Here is a 7,508-nt window from a genome sequence, read left to right as displayed (position 1 = left end):
ACTGCAGCCACAGGCTTATTGTGTTGATGACTGATTTTAATGGCAAAGTCACTCCACCCTAGCTGAGTACTCTCCCCTTACAGATCCACTGACAGATTCCTTCCCTCCCATCGTTATGTTATCGTCTCATTACTGCGTTAAGCAGCATGGGTTCCTGTACACTCCTGTAGCGTCAATAGGAGAGGAGAGAGACTGGAGGATATCTTCTCCTTTCAGGGCTGCTCTACTGTCCATGTTGACTATCCCTGAGAATTTAACTCACACCTCGACAGCTAGTGGGCATAAAGGATGAAGGACAGATGGGGGGAGGGTGGGAGGGAGAGAGAGAGAGAGGGGCATGCAACAGGACCAAGGCCCATTATTACCTGTGAATTCATTTTTAATGAGGTAAACAGGTCTTTCCAGGTCAGCTGTACCCTCAGTGGGTGGTGTGTCTACTCCATCAGCTGCCTGACTACCTCCCTGCCTAGAGCTTTGACACAGAGCATTGCTGCAGGGGCTCCAACCCATAATTAGGTCTCTCTGTCATTGACCAAAAGTGTCTCTCACTTTCCGCCGAGTCCTTTTCCTCGCCTTCAAGTTGAGTGCCATTAATTATACAGTGGCAGGAAGACCTTATTAAATGTGCTCCAGGCAACCTTTGTCTTCGTTTTTCTTCTCACTGTGGCAAACTATAGCTCTTGATTTCAATATATATTGAAATCAAGAGCAATAGATATTGATTTCATCCTAATCTGTTGTTTAGAAGTGGGAAGCAATTCCTTTAGCTGGCTTGTCTAATAGCGAGATGTTCAATGTTGTTCTAGAGAGAGATGAATTAAATAGACTGCTAAATAGTTATATAGTTAACCAATAGTTACCTGGACTATCTGCATTTACCAAGTCCTTTGACTCAATATATACGCTGCTGTTACTGTTTATTATCTATCCTTTTGCCTAGCCACTTTATTCCTAGTTATATGTACATATCTACCTCCATTACCTCGTACTCCTGCACATGGACTCAGTACTGGTGTTTACAGTCATGTTATCGTTTCTCATTGTGTCTTTATTCCTAGTTATATGTACATATCTACCTCCATTACCTCGTACTCCTGCACATGGACTCAGTACTGGTGTTTACAGTCATGTTATCGTTTCTCATTGTGTCTTTATTCCTAGTTATATGTACATATCTACCTCCATTACCTCGTACTCCTGCACATGGACTCAGTACTGGTGTTTACAGTCATGTTATCGTTTCTCATTGTGTCTTTATTCCTAGTTATATGTACATATCTACCTCCATTACCTCGTACTCCTGCACATGGACTCAGTACTGGTGTTTACAGTCATGTTATCGTTTCTCATTGTGTCTTTATTCCTAGTTATATGTACATATCTACCTCGATTACCTCGTACTCCTGCACATGGACTCAGTACTGGTGTTTACAGTCATGTTATCGTTTCTCATTGTGTCTTTATTCCTAGTTATATGTACATATCTACCTCCATTACCTCGTACTCCTGCACATGGACTCAGTACTGGTGTTTACAGTCATGTTATCGTTTCTCATTGTGTCTTTATTCCTAGTTATATGTACATATCTACCTCCATTACCTCGTACTCCTGCACATGGACTCAGTACTGGTGTTTACAGTCATGTTATCGTTTCTCATTGTGTCTTTATTCCTAGTTATATGTACATATCTACCTCCATTACCTCGTACTCCTGCACATGGACTCAGTACTGGTGTTTACAGTCATGTTATCGTTTCTCATTGTGTCTTTATTCCTAGTTATATGTACATATCTACCTCCATTACCTCGTACTCCTGCACATGGACTCAGTACTGGTGTTTACAGTCATGTTATCGTTTCTCATTGTGTCTTTATTCCTAGTTATATGTACATATCTACCTCCATTACCTCGTACTCCTGCACATGGACTCAGTACTGGTGTTTACAGTCATGTTATCGTTTCTCATTGTGTCTTTATTCCTAGTTATATGTACATATCTACCTCCATTACCTCGTACTCCTGCACATGGACTCAGTACTGGTGTTTACAGTCATGTTATCGTTTCTCATTGTGTCTTTATTCCTTGCGTTATTACTTCTCTTTTTCTTTCTATCTGCATTGTTGGGAAGGGCCCATTAGTAAACATTACACTGTTATTCTACACCTGCTGTTTACGAAGCATGTGACATACTGTATCCAACTAGTTGTCCTTTTGCTTGCTGTCTCTCCAGGTACACTATATCTTCATTCATACGCCATACATTATCAATAAGGTAGCAGCATTTAGTGCAGGTTGTCAGGCCCTCCCCACTTGACATATCCTAGCAGCATAGTTTCATCAGACATGTACATTTAAATGCCAGTCGATAACTCAGCACATGCTTCTGCAAGTGTCTGGTTCCTGAGTGCGACGAGATTGGATGACAGGGAAGGATGCGCTTGCACACATAGACGTCAGCAGGGAAATCAAACTCTGTTCCATGCTCAGTAGACGGAGGTAATAGCATGACAAACAGAGACTAGTCAAGCTCCCACAGCAATTCCCTGTGAATCCTCCCTGGCTGCACTGCTGTGAAGGAGAGATGAGGTGAAAGAGAAGGAGAGAGAGAGAGGAGAGACATGTTTATTTAGTCACATGCACAGGGTCGCTGCAACTGCATCACAGATTAAAATCTTAAACTCTGAGCTCCAACAGTGCAGGTGTGACTGAAACAATACACAAACAAATATTTACAACCACATGAGAGAAGAAGAGAGAGAAGAAGAGAGAGAAGAAGAGAGAGAAGGAGTGAAAGGAGGAGAGAGAGAAGGAGAGAGTGCGACAGGAAGGGTAAAAGAGGAACAGATGGAGAGACAGTATGTGTTCCACAGGAACGTAGGGACTGTGTGTAAAGACATACTCATTTAAAACAGGTGCTATACTTAGACATGGCTCCACAGCCTCTTTCCATCCTATAGTGAACGAAGACATTGATTTCATTGGAACACAGTGTCACAAATGACAATTATAAGGACTGAATGTTTGCACAACTATAATTCTAAATGTTAGATCATGTTTACCCTCAGGAGAGCCAAAGCAAAATTAATCAGGCCCCTCAAGTAATGGGATATTCTTTGTCACCCAATGGCCATGCTACATATACAGTATGTACCACTGTGCTTTGTATTGGATGTTTTCTGTCTGACTGGTAACTGGCTCTCAATAAGAAGAAGGAGATCATTTCCCCTGCTGATAGAAAGCCTCTATCTCTTAGGCTGCAAGTCTCCCTGTCTCAGCCTCCCCTCACCACACACCACTACTTCCTCTGCCTCATTCACCAGCCATGCTTATCACTGTGTATGTGTCCCAAATGGCACCCTATTCCCTATGTATTGCACTACTTTTGAACAGAGACATATGGTACCCGCTCAAAGGTAGTGCACTGTATAGGGTGCCATTTGTGACTGTTTTATATGGAGAACTTCCATAGACTGGCACCATTAGAATATTCAATATTTTGTTTTTTTGTGTCACATCAGCATGATTTCATATTGAAGGACAGAAAGCTAATGAGGGTAGATTTATTTTTTATCGTCAAAGGGGTTCTTGAATGTTCCCTAAGGGAAGCCCCCCCGATGCACCATCATCATCAGCACCAGAGCCTTTGTAGCCCACGATTAGTTTGGAGGTCGGGTCACAGACTGACTTAATTAGTGTCACTCAATTCTCCATGCTGGCTCTTATGAAATATATTTAATGCATATCTTCTGCTTTTGATGTCCTTTGGAATGAGGGGACACTGCCTGTGAGCATTTTGGCTCTGTCTCTGGCTGGGTCCTGCATCGTCCTTCTTGGTTGTTCCTGTGTTTATTTGAGATGAGACTGACTGTTTTCACAATCAGCATCCTCTGGGTCCTGCTGTTCCTATAGGCCCTGTAGTCTTTATATGAGGAGGTCAGGTTCTAACCCCAAGGGTCTCTAAATGAGGAGGTCAGGTTCTAGCTGCTATAGTCTCTAAATGCGGAGGTCGGGTTTTAGCCCCTGTTGTTTCTAAATGAGGAGGTCAGGTTCTAGCCATTGTAGTCTCTAAATGAGGAGGTCAGGTTCTAGCCACTGTAGTCTCTAAATGAGGAGGTCAGGTTCTAGCCGCTGTAGTCTCTAAATGTGAAGGTCAGGTTTTAGCCCCTGTTGTCTCTAAATGAGGAGGTCAGATTCTAGCCCCTGTTGTCTCTAAATGAGGAGGTCAGATTCTAGCCCCTGTTGTCTCTAAATGAGGAGGTCAGGTCCTAGCCGCTGTTGTCTCTAAATGAGGAGGTCAGGTCCTAGCCGCTGTTGTCACGCCCTGATCTGTTTCACCTGTTCCTGTCTCCACCCCCTCCAGTTGTCACTTGTTTTCCCCAGTGTATTTATCCCTGTGTTTCCTGTCACTCTGTGCCAGTTCGTCTTGTATGTTCAGTCAAGTCAACCAGCGTGTTTTTTTACCATCCTCCTTTGCTATTCTCCTTTTTCTAGTCCTCGCAGTTTTGACCTGTTTCTGGACTCTGTACCCACCTGTCTGACCATTCTGCCTGCCTTGACCACAAGCCTGTCTGCCACTCTGTGCCTCCTGGACTCTGATCTGGTTTTGACCTTTTGCCTGTCCACGACCATTCTCTTGCCTACCCCTTTGGATGAATAAACATTGTAATACTCCAACCATCTGCCTCATGTGTCTGCAGCTGGGTCTGGCCTTGTGTCTTGATAGCTGTAGTCTCTAAATAAGGATGCCATGTTGGTTCACTCCAGACATGGGCACAGAGCAGAGGGACAGAGGTAGTTACTGGGCTTTGTCTGAAATGGCACACTATTCCCTATTAAGTCAACTACTTTTGACAGGAGCCCTATGTGCCCTGGTCAAAATAAGTGCAATATGAAGGGAATAGGGATGCGGGTGTATTTAAACACACATTAATCAAGGGCTGTGTGGTTGGTAGAGTGCTGTATGGAGAGCAGGCTAGCTTGGTTCTGTTCAATGTTATGCATCAGGTTTCAGAGGATTCAGTATTCTGGTGGATTTGAGGATGGTATATCCGATATTATAAACCGGGTTGTTCAAGCCCTGAATGCTGATTGGCTGAAAGCTGTGCTATATCCAACCTAATACCACGGTTATGACAAATAATACATTTTTACTGTTCTAATTACGTTGGTAACCAGTTTATAATAGCAATAAAGCACCTTGATTGTTTGGAATACAGTATAGCCAATATGCCACGTCTAAGGGTTGTATCCAGGCACTCTGCATTGCATTGTGCTTAAGAGCAGCCCTTAGCCATGGTATGTTGTCCATACCACACCCCCTCGTCCTTATTGATTCAATTAGGGATATGAGGACTAATAACAAATAACTTAGAAAACGGATCCTAATCATTATCACCACCAGCATTATCATCATCGCCAACAGCATTATCGCCATCGCCGCCCGCATTATCACCATCGTAACCACAATCATCGCCATAGCTGCCGGCATTATCATCACTGTCACCAACATTATCATCGCCTCCATTGGCATTACCATCATCATCATCGCCAATATTATCCTCATCAACAAGCAGAGGCAGTCAATCTAGCTACTCTTCCTGTTGATATTCTAGTCTAAAATGATATGTTAATGCATCCCTGAATCCACTAATTTATTCCTCTTCCATTGGCTGCTCCACTTTGTGGCTAATGGTCCACCCTCCCCCAAACCCTCAGCCCCCCCCCCCCCTCTCTATCTCTCTCCCCCTCTCCAGCCTTGAGGCATCCCATTTCAACTCCTCAGCTTCCATTCATAGGGGGGTATTCAAGAGCGCTAGGTGGGAGTGGGGTCTGACCGCATAGTCTACTATTTAAGAGAAAGGGAATTTTCCCTCCCTCTCTCTTTCACTCAGTCCCCAGCTCTCCTGGCTTCTCTCTCTCCTCTCACTGACTACATCAGCAGCAGACTGGGTCTCTAGGTAGATGGAATAGACTGATTGAGAGAAGGAGAGGAAAATGACTAAACTGTCATTGCTTTAGAAGGCAAAGTCACAGACACACAAGAACATTTGTTTGAGGCTTTGGTTTCTTTGAGCCAAGTTCTCACATACTTCCTTTTTGTTCTATTACGTTGATTTAGCTCCGGTGGAGAGATTCTGTCAATTCAGTGGAAGGTAAGCTACTCCTGTGTTTAGCTGTGTGGTACTTGATGATGTTCTGTTTGAATTAGAATTAATGCTGATGTCTAGATTTTGTGTGATCAGATAATTTAAGATTTTTGTTAGTGTGACTTAATTTAGTATGGATTTGTATTAATATCACAGAAATAACACAGTGGGAAATACTATCAATTGAATGTTTTTGGTTTGTCTTAAAATATGTCTTGACGGGCAAACCAAATACATACAAATCAAAACATTTCAGAACAGTAAACTGTGGATTATAATGAGATATAGTTCATTCATCAAAGTGGAGTCTTTTATTGTTTGCCTTTTATACTTTTCAACAAGCGAAGTCTTCTGATGCTGGCTTAGTTTGTTCCATCATTACTCCTTTACTGTACATGCTCAAAGGTGCCTTTACAGTTTACGAGTTTACCACGTTTCTACTATTTACCTCTTACCTAACCTCATCCACCAGCCTGCTCTCTCTCTCTCTCTCTCTCTCTCTCTCGCTTGAGCCAGGGGATGAGGATAGCTGGGTCTTACCTGAACAGAGGGGAAAATGACATTGAGTGATCCAAGATGTTGATCATCTACTGAATAATTCTGCCTGTGGAGGTGTTGAGTTGCAGTCAGCTGGGGTTCGGGATAGGAGTAGGGTTGTTCTGTGTGTGTTGCCTCCCGCAGCCTGCCAGATATGAGTCTGTAGATCTACTGTATGTGTGCCAGCAGACATTGAGCTTCTGTAGCTCGAGAGACAGACAACTGCTGTGCAATACAGTTGCTCTCTTTACTCTCTCTATTCTCTCTACTCTCTCTGTTCTCTCTACTCTCTTTTGATTATCTCTACTCTCTAGTATCTCTACTCTCTAGGATCTCTAGTATCTCCACTCTCTCTACTCTTTGTTCTCTCTACTCTCTCTGTTTTCTCTGCTCTCTTTCTATCATCTCTACTCTCTCGTATCTAAACTCTCTCTACTCTTTGTTCTCTCTACTCTCTTTACTCTATAGTCTCTCTATTCTCTCTATTCTCTCTGTTCTCGCTACCCTCTCTATTTTCTCTACTCTCTCTTTTCTCTCTATTCTCTCATTGCTACGCGCTCTACTCTCTCTGTTCTCTCCTTTCTCTCCACTCTATCTACTCTCCCCTGTCTCTCTACACTCTCTATTCTCTCTACTCTCTCCACTCTCTCCTGTCTCTCTAATCTCTCTACTCTCCCTTCTCTCTCTATCTCTACCCTCTCTACACTCTCTACTCTATCTACTCTCTCTTCTATCTCTACTCTCTAGTATCTCTGCCCTCTCTACTCTCTCTATTCTCACTACTCTCTCTACACTCTCCTCACTCTACTCTCTACTCTCGAC

The 7,508-nt window shown here is 43.1% G+C and overlaps 1 protein-coding gene across 2 annotated transcripts in view; it reads left to right on the top strand.

Annotated features, from left to right (window-relative positions):
* The first annotated feature begins 5,830 nt into the window (after positions 1-5,830).
* LOC109896117 (tenascin) overlaps positions 5,831-7,508 on the top strand; it is an 82,822-nt gene continuing 81,144 nt past the window's right edge. For both annotated transcript variants that reach the window (XM_031829753.1, XM_020490372.2), the window contains exon 1: positions 5,831-6,155. The gene's annotated coding sequence lies outside the window, so the exon portion shown is untranslated. The remainder of the gene's footprint in view (positions 6,156-7,508) is intronic.

The sequence above is a fragment of the Oncorhynchus kisutch genome, linkage group LG8 (genome assembly GCF_002021735.2).
Source record: "Oncorhynchus kisutch isolate 150728-3 linkage group LG8, Okis_V2, whole genome shotgun sequence".
Classification (NCBI taxonomy): domain Eukaryota; kingdom Metazoa; phylum Chordata; class Actinopteri; order Salmoniformes; family Salmonidae; genus Oncorhynchus; species Oncorhynchus kisutch.
This window is presented reverse-complemented; position numbering and strand designations above follow the sequence as displayed.